The sequence below is a fragment of the Cheilinus undulatus genome, linkage group 6 (genome assembly GCF_018320785.1).
Source record: "Cheilinus undulatus linkage group 6, ASM1832078v1, whole genome shotgun sequence".
Lineage (NCBI taxonomy): Eukaryota > Metazoa > Chordata > Actinopteri > Labriformes > Labridae > Cheilinus > Cheilinus undulatus.
The window spans coordinates 20,797,003-20,813,021 of NC_054870.1; the positions used below are offsets into that span (position 1 = coordinate 20,797,003).

Sequence of the window (16,019 nt, forward strand, 5' to 3'; positions counted from 1 at the left end):
CTGTGCAGGGCGGGTGCCAGCAGCTCCTCTTCGTCTCTGCCAGGCCTTCTTTCACTCCCTCTCTGGCTATCTCTCTTGTGTTCTTGGCGCTCCTCTAACACGCTCTGTGTCAGGTATCACAGCTGAAGGGCTCTAGTTAACGCCACGCATGCTTGTTTTTAACTAGAACCCCCTCCTACTCTCCTGGTTGGTTTAATTTGGGCCTTTTCCACACAGACAGATTGAAAAGCAATGGATCATCTGGGAAATTGGCCTCCCCCAGGTTTGACATGGCTGCCTCTACATTCTCAAAGTAAAAATTCACAGGAACAAACAGCACTGTGCTTCCTTTAATTCCTGCCGCACAACATCTACATTTGCAGTCAAATGAACAAAAGCTTTTATTTTTTTCCTTTTTAGGAAACTTGCTGAGACTATGCAAACTTGGCAGTGACAGATGATCTATTCCACAGAGCTATCTCTCAGGTTTTCCCATTTATATTCAGTGAGAGGTTTTATGCCTCAGCTGCGTTGCTCAGGCTGCCACATTTTTTTTTCTTTGCCTTGCAAACGTCTCCAGTCCTGCCAATGTGTTCTCCAGCATTGTGTTAACAAGTTCACAGCTAGATAAGCAACTCTCACACTCAACCCCCCTTTGTAAAAGACTGTGCCTATGAAAACTGATTCTTTTTGTAAGACTTACATTTAATATTATAGATTTAAATGATCAACCATATTCAAAATCTGCAGAGTGGAGTATTTTAAAACATTAAATGTAAAGTTAGCTTAAATCTTGAATCATTCCTTCCTGTAATATCCTGTCTAGCATTCATGTTAAGCTCAACAGAGATGTTAAACTTGCCTATTTGCGGCATAAACAGTGCCTATAAAAATTATTCACCCATTGAATTTATAAATCAATCATGGTCAATTTAATTGGCATTTTGACAAAAATATTACAATAATATCTTTAATGTCAAAGTAAATGATTTCTGCAAAGTTATATCAATTTGATAAAATTACTTAATGTAAAATAAGTGACTGCATAAATATTCACCCCCTCAATCAAAGTGACTGATCTTATTCAACAGATGTTCACCCAGTTGGTGCTAGTAGTCTCACAATTAGTAAAATGGGGATCACCTGAGTACATTGAATGTGTTTAAAATTACTGTAGTAAAAGACACCTGTGTATAGAAGATCCAGTCATTTGTTGATATGTATTCTTGGCTACCATTACATCATGAAGACAAAAGAACACTCCAAGCAACCCAGAGAAAAGGTTATTGAAAATTTAAGTCAGGGGATGGATACAAAAAGTCCAAGGTGCTGGAAATCAGTTCAGTTGAACCCATCATCAAGAAATGGTGCATGGACACAATGATATACAATCAAATAAATATTAACAGAAGTCAACTCTACAGCGAAATATGTCTTAATTTGCTTAACATTTAAAAGAAACGCAATTTTTTTTGTTTTCTAGTGAATTTTAATAACTTACATCAGAAGAGAATATGACTTTAGGCTTATTCATGCACCTTTTACAAATAAATAGGTCTATATGTCAAAATATGGATGTACTCAGATGCTTTTTTGGCATTGATTGATGGAAAAAAAATCACATACTACCTAATTTGGCTAATTTTAAGAAAACACAACCAAAAAATTGATTGCATTTTTATTTAGAAAATATGCATTGTTTGACTGTCATCAGCACACTATTATGTTTTAACACTCCATGCAGCAAAAAATCTGAAATATCCAGAAACAAAAACGGAATATTTTAATCATCACAAAAGACTTTTTGGTATTAGACTGTACTGTTGTTAAATAAATCATAAATCTTATCTGTATATGATAAGACACACTGTATTATTGCAGCTATGGTTACAGCAGAGTTGGTTTCAGAGGTTAAAAATAGAAAAAAGTGTCTCTAGGTTGGGATCTACTCACTCTGGGCACCACCCCCCTACAGCATAATAAGACTAGGAGTATTTTCACGTATCAAAGGACCAGCTCTCTTCTTTATACTTTTTTTATGATGCTTGGCAAAAAGGGAGACTTTTCCCTCTACGTAGTCAGTCACTCGTGTGCATCAATATTTCCATTCCATCAGAGATCACTGAGCTCTGACTGAGAGATGTTCCAGCGGGTTGTAAATCGATGTTTGAGCAAAGTGTTACAGGCAGCTATTTTTGGGGTTTGGATGGATTTTAAGTCAGGTTGATTTTCAATTTTCTTCTGCTGGATTTAAGGTGTTTGAGCTGGAAGGAAGCAAAGTAGAGTAAAGATGAATGAAGCTGGTTGGACACATTTGTGTTTACATGTTTATTGTCAGCAGTGATAGGTGAGAGAGACGATCATGTCATCTGTTTGTGTTTTAGAGCCAAGACGAAAAAGTTTATTTCACAGTGTTCGACTTTGACAACTTAGAGAGTAAGATGCATCTCGACTGCAAAATATCTATCCTGTGCTGCTCAAAGAAAAAAACGAGGGGATGAGTAACACACGACAGTCAGAAGAGGAAGCAGTTATCGTTCTGCTGTCTTCGCAGGGATGACTTTTCAATCAAACAGCAACAAATTCACTTTTTCTTCTGAGATTTCTTGGGAAAAAACTTGGAGTTCCTCGAAGTGAATATTTCGCTTGCTACCACTGTCAAATATAACAGAAATGAGGAAGCTCCAGCAAAACTTGCAGTTTCAGAGAACCACTTTATCAAACCGGCATGCTTTGGCTTGTGGCCTTCATCAGGGTCATCATGAAACACATTGCAATGTGTCTGCAACTTTTTTGTAATGTGTTTGTTGAAGGATGTTTGCAATCTTTTTACCTCCACCAAGGAGGTTATGTGATCGGGAGGGTTTGTTTGTTTGTTAGTTTGTTAGCAATGTAACTCAGAAAGTTATGGACGGATTTTGATGAAATTTTCAGGAAATGTCAGAAATGGCATAAGGAAGAACTGATTAGATTTTGGGACTGATCCGGATCACCATCTGGATCCAAGAATTTTTTACAGGGTTCTTTACTATTGGGAGATAGGGCTAATGGTGGAGGTCTGCGCTCTCCAAGTGCTTTTTGAGTTCTTGATGACCCCGATTCAAGCTTAGATCTGTCGGTCTAATAAATTTGTTTTTTAAGTTTTCTTCAAAGTTGGTGGAGCTGTGCCAGAGAGCCCTTCTTTTGTTAAAAGCATCAAATGCTGTTCTGTCAAAGAAGCGAACACAGGTGTATCAGGTTTCAGTGAAATATAACCTGTCCAAGTGCAAACATACAGGGGTCAAATTATAGAGTAAAGCAGCCAAAGACTTTTAGGTTTCAGATTTCTGTATTTTGTTAAACAAAAGTGGCAAACTTCACACTTTTCATAAGATTGCAGTTTCTAAAAGCATCCTTGGGCTTCTGCACCAGCAGTGACAGCAGATTTATATAAGCAGAGAATTGTCCCCATTTTCAAGTGCTCTGTGTCTAAAAAGTCAAGTTGCATTATTTATTAAGCACCAGACAACATAAATTGACCACAGTGCTGTACAATTTTCACAGCAGGGATAAAGCTCTGACGTTTAACAACAACTGACACGGGTGTAGAACGCACAGTGGGGCGTAAAAAATAATATTCTGCATGTTTAAATATAAGTGTGCTCTTTGGACTTTAATAGTAAGGATAGTCCTGATTTTACATTAAGACGATGGCTCTTACACAGGCCAGTGTTCATGACATTCAAGACTAATAACAGTGTCTCAGCAACAGATTTAATCTCTACAACCTTAGCTGCTGTGGAAAATCACGGAGTACAAATACAGTGATTCACTTTAGATTTCAGTTCCCAGTTTTCCCTCTTTCTCCAGTGTTTAACACAAACTTACCAAAAGACTTGTCGATGACTTCCAATTACACTGACACATGGAAATGATGATTCCTTGGCATTTTTAGCAGAGAATATTAAGTATGACAGATGCAACATGATAACACACAGGAGATTTTAGGACAAATGAGACAAGAGGGGAATATAGTGATTTGGCATCAGTCAAATATGAAGTCCATGATCAACTGGGGAACTTGTAGTGGAATGTAATTGAGTTGTGATTCTCAAAGTGGAGCCACAGGTTATGATGTGACAGTGGTGGGGGGTGAGGCAAGAAAAATGCATATATAGTGCCCAACATTTAAGAGGGGTCTGGCTGCAGACAGAACATCTCTGTCTCTGGATTTTTAATTGAATACTATTTAGAAACTGTCAAGCCCTAAGCTGTTCTTATCCATTTTGTCTCTCCTGGACTTATTGTCTTAAATGCTTGTGAAACATCAAACCTGTGGTACACAGTCAAGCTTTAACTATCTTTTTTCAGGACCACCTGTGCTTTAAGAATACTTGTGCTGCAGTAATATCACTAGAATTTGAGAAAAAAGTAAATGGAAATTAGAACATTAAGGTTTGTAAGTGTGATACAGTAAATGATAACTAGGACCTTTTTTGCACAAACTTGTTCTCACATCTCTTAAGGGCAAAGCATAAAAATATCATCTTGTGTACAAGAAATCATAAAAATATTGACAAAAATGTTCTGTATTGGCTGTATTTGTGACGTTATTCAAAGCAGTTCCTGTCTGCAGTGACACAGAGGGCCATATCACAGCACATCACAAAGCATTGTGGGATACAAAATGGCATTTAGCATTAGCCACTAGCAGCAGAATTTAATCTTTAAGAACTCAAAGTCAGCCAAGTTCTAGGGTCAGTAGAAAAGCTTCTGTAAGGAATTCAAAGGTGTGGATAACATCATTAGAATGGCACAAATGCTAGCTTCAGAGGGTTAAAGCTCCTGTAAGGAGTTTTTATGTGTGTGTTGATGTTAAGGACTTTTAAGGGCAAGCTTATTCCTTGGACAAGACTCTTTAACCCCAAGTTGCTTCCATTGCTGCATCAGCAGCGTGTGAATGAGTATGAATAGGATTAGTTAGTAATGAACAACACTCTAAAAAGCAGCCCCGTCATCTGGGCATGAATGGATAATTTTGGCCTGCAGTGTAAAACATGATTGGAGTAGTCAGACAACAAGAAATTGCAAGCTCAAGCCCATTTACCATGCTTTTAAAGAAGCTATTTTTTATTTAGATTTTAAAAAGACATATAATCTATGTTTTCACCCAAAAGTCTTGCTGTAGTGAAGAATTTGTGTGCTTTTACTACTTTTTTCTTCATTGAAACATGACAACTGAGGCTTTTAAAAGTCAGAAGGGTAAGATGTGGCAAATAAATAAATCTAATCCTACACTGGTGACTAGTAAAGGGAAATGAGCAGTGGTTTGATGGGTTCTTGCTTTTTCAGAGAGTAGAAAGTCAAGCAATAACACTGTGACTGGCTAATACCAAATCATAGTCTGAAAAAGGAATAGTCAGTCTAAACTCTACCAAAGCATGGACTGAAAAAGAACACAGGAGAGGGAAAAAAGAAAATGAAAGTGAGAAAATTACCAGCTGGAACAATAGCCCCATCACCTGAATATATTCAGCATGTAAATGGGCGAATAAAGCCATCCGAGTAATAGAAGGAAAGGACCGTGACCAGCCAAGAGAGCATGCTTACTCTAGCACGGCAGGCCTGCATAAATAAAGGTTTTATCCTCCATCAGAAATCTGCAGGGCACTTCGAAGTCTAATGCTCATGGCTGTGAGGCAGCCATGCCGGAGAATCCCATCCCACTCCGCCCGCCTGCATCCTCTGATCTCTTTGCACTTGTTATGTCATTCCTCTCATTCATCCATTCTTGTCAATCTTAGCCGCTCTTGGCACAGACCAGAAAATATGATGTAAAGAGCAGAGCTGGTTTCGTATGCCACACCGGGAGGTTGACCCGAAGTCCAGTCTGAGCTTTCACAAATCCAGTTAGCCTATATTGCTCCAATAGGATATATGCCCCCTTCTAGGTGATACACATTAACATGACCAGAACAGTCAAATATGGACTCAGTAAGTAAGGCACACAAGATAATGATGCACTAAAGAAAAAAAGGTCAAGCCTGATGAAATCAATATAGAGGGTGAGGCAATCATGACAAGGTATTGAATACTTGAGATTCTACCATGGTGAGGATGAATGCTCATTTCTAATTGGCAGGTGAGTGTTAACTCCTAAGAATATCACTTCCATGAGTTAGTTACAGTAACCTTTTGAAAAATGTGATACCTGTAGTAGATCTGAAGCAGCAGAAGCTACAAGAAGTAATTAATAAGCTATTCACTTCAGTATTCTATCAAATCATGGCTGGTTCGCTAAATAGTTTGGTGTGAATTTTTGTAGTTTAATGCTATTTAATTTCTTCCAATCATACATACTGTATGTATGTGGGGATTAACTAGTGCTGTTGATCAGTTAGGGCCCATATCTTGACATGTTAACACAAAGTATTTAAATTCTACATTTTGTCTTTAAAAGTGAAGCACAGTTGCCCTCTACAGGTTGATACGGTCTACTGCGATGGATTTTGTCCAACTAATATCTACTGGCTGATCTGGTGCCATCTGTTGTCACCACAGCACGCAAGTTACTGGCCACTTTGCCCCCAACCATTAACTCCACTTGTAGCAGCCAAAATTCGAAATAATACCTATCAACGACGCTGCTTTGACACTTAAGGATTGTGGGTATTGTAGTGTTGTTGCCTGAAACCATGAAAAAAAACCTTTATTTCTGAGAACAATGTGGATAATATACTTGCTTGTTTCTTCTGTGAGATCATATGTCTTAATTTTCCCATTTAAACTGTCTTTAGCAAAAAAAAAAAAAAAACATGGAATCAAAAATCATAAGCAGTAGCAGAACATGACAGTTTCGCACATAAAGGCAGGACAGCCAGTCAGAGAGGTGGCTGTCACATTCTAGGATTGTAGGTAACGTGGTGCTGTTGACAAAGATCACAACATTACTTTTTCCACATATTTTTTCCACTTTCTTCCCCCATTTTTGCTTCTTTCAGAATACCATTTAACCACCTTTTTGCCCATTTTTGCCCTAATAGCCCCTTTTTTTCATAATTTTATCAAATTTCATTACTTTTACCTTAAATTTCTGTCACTTTTAAACCTTTTCACCACTTTTCTGCCCATTTTGCCACTCTCTGCCTGTTATTAACTTTTTGCCATGATAAACCCCTTTTCACAACTCTCTTAGCCCAATTTTGCCAATTTTCCATTTTTGCCACATTAAACATTTTTTGCCACTTTATGCATTTTTTTTTTTTTTTTTTTGCCTCTGTTAACCCACTTCGTCACCTTGAACACACATTTTAATCCATTTTTGCTACTTTTAAAATCCCATTTACCACATTTCCCACCAATGTTTGCTGCTTTTAGTCCTGTTTTAAGAAAAGGGGGTATATTCACCCTTTAAAGCCTGATACCTCAAATAATAGCCAGGGAATTCTCATCTTTTGGAACTGAGATGTTTATCCTTCCAATGAAATGCAGAAAAAAGAAAAATTGCCATAAAATTTCACATATACAGTGCTTAACAAATTTATTAAACCACCACCCAAAGTAAGGTTTATGCCACGGCTGCCTAAATTTACAGCATTGGTAATTACCAAAATCATTTTTTATGTTTCTGCAATGGTTAATACACCAAAATGATATTTTTAATGCTAAAATATAATTATTATTGGTAACCATGTGAACCATAGTAAAGCTCATTATTATTTCTTGATTAATATGTAAAATTACAGTTATTCACTTGCATTCCTGAACAGAAAAATGAGTTTTAGTGGTTGAATGTTATGCTTGATTAATTTCTGACTTCTCAGAGAAGCCCAGTGAGCCGGCTCAAATTTGGGTTTAAAAAGGTGAATTCAGTTTGAAATTCCTCATTCCTGTTCAAAATGGTAAAATGTGGAGAGCTCACTAAAAATGAAAGAGTCAGCATCAAAGCACTTCATGATGCTGGATGGTCTCTGAGACAACTATGACAGGGGTCTAATACATATGTTAAGCACTGTATATTTTTTGTATCACGTCTGATACCTTAGGCAATTTTTTGCAACCGATAATCCGCTGGCGGGCAGTTTTATCATTTATTGATTAATGCAAAAAGGTTTTTATAAAATTGTTGATCATGTTGATTAGAAAGAGGCCTCACAAAATTGCGTATCAAATATAATACAGTTGGCTTTAAAGGGTTAAGAAGGCTATTTATTTACAGAATATATAAATACTAAATGTGTTGCTTTGATTAGAGTTGTTATTTTTTTCAGGGAAAAAATAAAATCTGGTTATGGAAGGTTAACTTTACAATCAACAGTGATTTTGCTCAATATGGGCCTCCTTGGCTCAGGGGCTCAAGTCTGGCCTGTGGCTCTTTCACAGCATGCCTTTCCCCACTCTCTCATCCCTGTTTTTGTTTCAATCCACTGTCCTACGTATCAAATAAAGGCAACAAGCCCCAAAAATAAATATTAAAAAAAGAAGTGTATCTACAATTGAAAAGTCGGACTAGGAGCCAGTCTGTGTACTGCAGTAGTGAATAGTTTCCATGGCAATCAAACCAAAGGGTAGAAATGGATCTTTTAGGTATTAGTCAGAGCCTCAGAGGTTACAAGGATTTTAGTGGTACGGCTTATTAAGAATTTAATAAATTTATTGAAAAATACATGAAAATGCAGCGTAATGGACCTGCTGTATTCTCTTCAAGGTCACTGCCCTTCGACATGTCCACGATATCTGTTTCATTTTTTTTTTTTTTTTTAATGGAGGAGAGGCCCCTGCTTCTTTCAAAGGCATTTGAGATCCTGCTGGTAAATATCTTACCTGTTCCTCTCCCTCTTCATCAGTGACGGATGTTTTGGCGAAGCAGAGGCTTTGCTTTGTATCTTATCCGTTGCTAATCATTAGCTTTGTCTGCTTCACTTCCTGCAAAGTGATGAGTCTCACAGCAGCCTTGAACTTGTCAATCACACGCTCACACCCTCAGGTGTTTCAGTGCTATAATAGACACTGAATATGAATGATGACTTTGTCAGGGAAAGCTTTATTAGAAGAGTCCTTTACATAACAGCATACTTGCACATGATTGCCGAATGATTGATGAATTGCAAATGTAATTAGAAGTCTTTAAGAATGTATGAATTTAGGATGCTGATGAACTGAGAATTTTGTTCTTGCAATTTTACTTTTAAGCCACCACTGAGGATATTTGCTTTCTCTTGCCAACAAAACCAGAGTTTGGAACTTTTTGATTTGTAATTCATTGTATTATTATGAAGTCTTCATATGTTTGTGTAACACTGCTCTGAGAGTGCAGCAGTGAGCCAGCTCTGACCTTTACCATCATTTATGCAAATTGTGCCTCTATGTCAACCTTGAACTGATTCCAGCGTGCTGCCACTAAACATTACATTTTACTGCCCTCAAACTAGAGGCCACAGTTGATTTCATAATTGTACAAATGCAACCCAATTTAATAAACCTTCACCTAATATCTGCAACAGACTTTGACAGTGTCAGAGTCTGCCAGCAATCTGATGCGTCCATATGTCCAAAACATTAGATAAAAGCCTCGAATGACTCACAACCTGGTTCTGTTTGTCAATTAAATATGAGGGAGATATTAAATATGGCAATATTGCCTGGGTGGAATTTAAATTCATTTGTGAAATAAGCTGATTACAAGTTATATTATACTTTTTCTATTTCAAAGAATGAAACCTGACAAGACTGACATGAAAACCCAAGACTTGAGAGTCCTAGTCTGTGTATGTTTGAGTATTTGGATTATTTTCTGTCCATCTTTAGGTTGGCAGGGATGATAGTTAACTTATGAACAAAAGATATCTGAAAAGTCTTACAACTGGAAGGGTCAGCTGACTCAAATTTGTAATTTTCCTGTTTGTTTTAGGATATCTAGCAATGAACTTTAGCTTCTATTTAACCAGCTTTATAGGTACACTGTATGGACAAAAGTACTTAGCCTGACCATTACACCAAAGGGACTGTAATTACATTGTATTCAAATACATGTATTTTGATATGGAGTTCCCCCTTATGCAGCTAGTAACAACCCCCACTCTTCTTGGAAGGCTTTCCACAAGGTGTTGGACTGTTCTGTAGAGCATTAATGAGGTCAACACTGACGCTGGACAAAAAGGCCTGACTGTTCTAGTTCATCCCAAAAGTGCTCAGTGGGGTTGAAATCAGAGATGTGTGGGCCAGTCAAGTCCTTCTACACTGACCTCATCAAACCACGTCTTTATAGTCCTTACATTGTGCACTGGGGCACAGTCATGTTTGAATATAAGGGCTTTTCCCAAACTTGCCACAAAGTTGGAAGCAAAGCATTGACCAGAATGTCTTGGGATGCTGAAGCATTAAGATTGCCATTCACTGGAGATAAGAGGTCTAGCCAAACCACTGAAAAACAGACTAATACTAGTATCCATCTTCCGCAAAACCTCACACGTAGCACAGTGCAGTCAGGCAAGTGATGCTCTCCTGCCGTTCGCCAAACCCAGACTGACCCATGTGGCTGCCAAACAGAGAAGCATGATTCACAGTTTTTGTGTTACATGAATGCCAGTGGAAGCTCAGCACTCTTCAGCTGTGAAATTATGCACCTTAGCAGTCATTGAGCCCTATGATTTTATGATTTCTGTGGTCTTCCGCTTCATGGCTGATTTGCTGTTGCTCCTGAACGCTCCCACTTTCTAATAATATCACTTATAGTTGACTGTGGAATATCCCGCAGGGATGAAATGGCATCCTATCACAGTGCCACACTTCAAATTACTGAGCTCTTCCAAACAACCCATTTTGTATCACAAATATTTGCAAATGGAGACTGCATGGCTAGGTGCTTGAGTTTATACTCCTGTGGCAACGGGTCTGATACCTCTGAAACACTGAAGCAGAACACAGATGTTTGGATTCATTCATGTAACTTTTAAGGCTGAGATAAAAAGCCCATATCCCCTTTTATCTTAGTCTGGACATACAGCGTATGACTGAATAAATCTGGTGGATTGCCATGTCATCCCACAACCAAAGCTCATATGTACATTTACTTTCTGATGTCAAACATGGCTTAAGTGCTCACACTGTACGTGCTAAAGAAAGAAAAGAGTATTGACGATTTACAGTAAGGTTTTCTTGAAAACTTTTCAGATCAACAGTTGTCAGATTGGCATGGCTTTAATATAAACAAGGTTTTTCTTTTTTTTTGTAAATGCACAGCTATCTTGAAGCATTAACAAATGTTGCCTGGCAGCTGTCTGCAGCTGTTTCAGGGCATTTTTCATTTGTTATCTTCCTTGATAGGCAGATTATAAGAGACATGAAACAGTATTACCTGTATTTCCCTGTTGATTTCTGATGCTGTCTGTCATTTTGCATATGCCAAAAAGAAGAAAAGTCCTGAATTTGGGGAGCTGACTTATAGTGGCACTTCTCTCTCTCTGTGAGATTTGGAAGTTGGCTGACTGATTTTTCACACATAACACAAATTCATGCTGTGGTCAAACCTTTTGCCCACCTGACCACTGCACAGCTAATGATGCATGTTCAAGGTGAAATTTAGTCAAACTTTAAAATAAGCTGTGCAACTTAAAACACACGGTATCACCCTGGCCTAATGCTAAACACTTCTTAACCTTGGTGTCAAAAATCATTAAGTCAAAGATAAGAGTGAAGCTGAATTTCTGAGGACTTTGGAGAAAACAAGTGATAAATCTGACTGAGTTAGGGTTCAGGCCTTATGAAACCAAAGAATTGCACATTATACTTTCTTACTTAATCTACAGGTGAACTTACACTTAAATGCAGTATGATACATGGGTCTATAGCTCTACTTTGAGAAAGAGGGAAAATGGTTTTCTTTCTAGTTTTAATGGATTAGATACACATAGATGCATCCATGTGTTTTAAAGCATTTTGTCAAACATTGCAGTTGTGTGCTTTGGTATTATATTGAACAATACCAGTAATAAATAACACAGGAACAGCAATAAAAGCTAAATCCTTTAATCTCTATTCTGTGATGGTCTTTCACCACTTACACCACCACTTATTGATTTCTCTTTCCACTCAGCCCACCTATACGAAACAGAGCTGCTGTAAAGCCATTCTCAGTGTATATGTTCACATAGCAACACCTGTACAACAGAGCAGCTTCCACCTTTAGAGCAAAATATTAATTTATTTTTCTATAATGTTGCTGTAAATAAAAGAGGAGCAGAACTTTGCAGGGATGAAGTGGAGGTTTGAAGAGGGAATAAATAGAGGATGTGACCTCACGGCCCCACAGATGGAACATGAACATGCCTTTCCTCTCTCCAGCTGCATGATTTATTCACATTCAGAGAGTGTGTTTGTGCATACAAGAGGTGTGTCCAAACAAGGACATGGGAGGGTGGGAGGGAGGGAGGTTGGAGTACTTCTTGACCTTGGCTATATATTTATGAGTGGTCCCCCAACAAGCATGCTGCATGCATTCATAACATGCCTGAATGTATGCAGCAGCTTGAATTATCACACAAGTTTAGCAGACCTCTTTTATGGTGCTTTTATGGACTTTGGCATAAATTTGTGCAGCTAAATAAAACATTAATAAGAAATTTACTGAAGGGTAGAGTTTGAACCCTTTTGCCAAGTCCATTTTCCCTTTCTTTTATCTGAATCCCCAACACCATCGTTTATTTGAAAAAGTCTATTTCCCTCACCTTTTGTTCGCAGTGTCAAGGTAGCATCTTTTTTCCTATTTCAGTCACAACGAAAAAAAATAGTTCTGTGAAAAACACTTCTGAGACGTTTATTTTTTTACACAATCTGAAATTTCTCCTCAAATACTATGGCTAAACACTTTACCTTAAATGTCTCTCCTTAAACCATGTCTGCCATCGCCTTACTCTAAAACAGTAACATCTTTTTGATTAAAATCTTCCATAATTTATGCCAAATCTCATTGCAATGGGTCATGTCTGATTGTAAAATTCATCAGATCTAATAGTAAAGACGTACTGAAAGTGCCCTCCATAATACAAACATGCAGCTTTAGGCCATTAGTGACATTATCCATGCTGCCATTTTTGTTGGGAGAACAGTTTGTCTGATGAAACTAAATTGTTATCAGTGTTTATACTGTTATCAGACAAGATGGGTGTCAGCCATGAGTAATCATCTTTGAGTACTGTTCATTTTTTACTGACAAATTGAAATAACACAACATTAATGCTAATCACACCGTGGTCACTTTTCCCTCTCAAAATGCCCAAACTGGAAAGCTCATATGGGTTACCATGGCCATTAGATTGGGCATGTGGTCCGACCCCGTGCATACCCATAGCTAACTTCTGCCTGTCAACTCCACAGCAACATTTAGCAGGAACCAAGACAGTCCAGCTGCATACCCTTCACCTCTGACGGCCACCCTCACAGACTGTTCATCTGAGACACTGTTTATCTCAGAATGGATACACACTAAAACATTCAAAATAAGGGTCGAGCTGATGGTCGAGTGGTTTAAGGCGTGCCCCATATACGCGGGCAACCCAGGTTCGGATGTTGCCTGTGCCACATGTCTTTCCCCACTGTCTTGTCCCTGTTTCCGAGTCTCTCTTATCCTCTGCTGTCTAATAAAGGCACAACATGCCCAAAAATAAAGGTAACAGTTAGAATACCACAACTTCAAAATTTAAAACCTGACCTACAAAGCCTGATAACAAAAAGTTTAATAAAGCAGAGGAAACAGTCTGCTTACAGCTAAAAAAGCTCATCCTCTATAAAAACAATCCGATACTCCATCGGCTACATAAGCTATGCAGATAATAGCTTACATTGCTAAAGCTAAGTTAGCTATGGATAATGGAGCTACATATCTATGTAGCTAACATAGCTAAAGCTCAGTTCACAAAGCAGCTATATAAGCTACAGTCATGGACGAAAGTATTGGCTCCCCTGGAATTTTCCAGAAAATACACCATTTCTCCCAGAAATTGTTGCAATTACAAATATTTTTGGTGCACACATGTTTATTTTCTTTATGTGCATTGGAGCAACACAAAAAATCCAAAGAAAAAAGACAAAATTGACATAATTTTACACAAAACTCAAAAAATGGGCTGGACAAAATTATTGGCACCCTCAACTTAATATTTGGTTGCACACTCTTGGGAAAAAATAACTGAAACAAATCACTTCTTATAACTATCAACAAGCTTCTTACACCTCTCAACTGGAATTCTGGACCACTCTTCTTTTGCAAACTGCTCCAGGTCTCTCAGATTTGAAGGGTGCCTTATTGCAACAGCAGTTTTGAGATCTATCCATAGGTGTTCAATGGGATTTAGATCCGGACTCTTCAGAGCTCTCTAGCGCTTTGTCCCCAACCATTTCTTGGTGCTTCTTGAGGTATGTTTCAGGTCATTGTCCTGCTGGAACACCCGTGAACTCTGATGCAGACCCAGCTTTCTGACACTAGGCCCTACATTGCAGCCCAAAATCTTTTGATAGTCTCCAGATTTCATGATTCCTTGCACACAGTCAAAGCACCCAGTGCCAGAGGCAGCAAAATAACCCCAAAACATCCTTGAAACTCCACAATGTTTGACTGTAGGTACTGTGTTCTTTTCTTTGTAGGCCCCAGTCTGTTTTCTGTAAACAGTAGAATGACATGCTTTTCCAAAAGCTCTACCTTAGTCTCATCTGTCCACAAAATGTTCTCCCAGAAGGATTGAGGCTTACTCAGGTACATTTTTGCAAACTCCAGTCTGGCTTTTTTATGTCTTTTTGTCAGCAGTGGGGTTCTCCTCGGTCTCCTGCCATAGCGCTTCATCTCATTCAGATGACGACATGTGGTCCGAGCTGACATTTTGCACCCTGAGTCTGCAGGACAGCCTGAATTTGTGTGGAAGTTGACTGAGGATGTTTATCCACCATTCCAACTATCCTGCGTTGCATTCTTTTGTCAGTTTTTCTCTTCTGTCCACGTCCAGGGAGATTAGCCACAGTTCCATGGGTCATAAACTTTTTGATTATATTACGCACAGTGGACAAAGGGATTTCAAGATCACTGGAGATGGTCTTCCTAAGTCCTCAGACAATTCTGGGCTCTTCTTTCTCTTTTCTATGCTTGGTGTGACACACACAGGTACACAACACAAAGGTTGGGTCAACTTTTATACATTCTAACTGGCTTCAGGTGTGATTTCTAGATTGCCAGCATCTGTTACTGCCACAGGTGGGTTTAAATGAGTATCACATGCTTGGAAAAAAAAAAAACAAAGTTTTCCCCACAGTTTTAAAAGGGTTCCAACAATTTTGTCTGGCCCATTTTTTGAGTTTTGTGTAAAATTATGTCAATTTTGTCCTTTTTCCTGGGATTTTTTTTGTGTTGCTCCAATGCACATAAAGGCAATAAACATGTGTAAATCAAAAATATTTGTAACTGCAACAATTTCTGGGAAAAATGGTGTATTTTCTGGAAAAATTCCAGCAGTGCCAATACTTTCGTCCATGACTGTACATAGATATATTATACTGTTAGCTAATTTATTTATCTTTACTAAACCTCTATGTGATCAACATCAATGTTGATCACATAGCTATGATAGCTTTAGCTAAAGCTAACAAAGCTAAGGTGAGCCACCATGTGTCTAATTCTTAAATGGTTCTATGCATAATTTATTCCTGTTTGCAATGTGGTTTTATTATGAATGTGGCAACCAGCGTTTGTTTATGAATAAAGTTAAATAAAAAAAATCTAATACTGGAAATACATTGCACCAGCAAATTATAGCACAACCTTTTTGGTAAATGTGGCGTCTCAGATAAACAGTCTGTGAGAGTGGGCTTCAGAGATGAACGGTCTGCAGTGAGACCCCTCCACCAGGATCAGGGAACATCAATTTTAGGGTTACATTGGTTGTAAACTGTCACCACAATGTGACATTTATCTAAATGTTGGTAATGAGCTCACCTGTTGCTTATGGCCCTTTCTTTAGCCTTGTTCTTTGTATTCAAAAAGTAGTCATGTTAAAGGTCACATAATTTACCTCAAT

At 38.2% G+C, this 16,019-nt stretch overlaps 1 protein-coding gene across 2 annotated transcripts in view; it reads left to right on the plus strand.

The window, feature by feature from the left end:
• Positions 1-16,019, plus strand: part of LOC121511377 (pro-neuregulin-3, membrane-bound isoform) — a 568,578-nt gene that overhangs the window by 509,641 nt on the left and 42,918 nt on the right. The window lies entirely within an intron of this gene.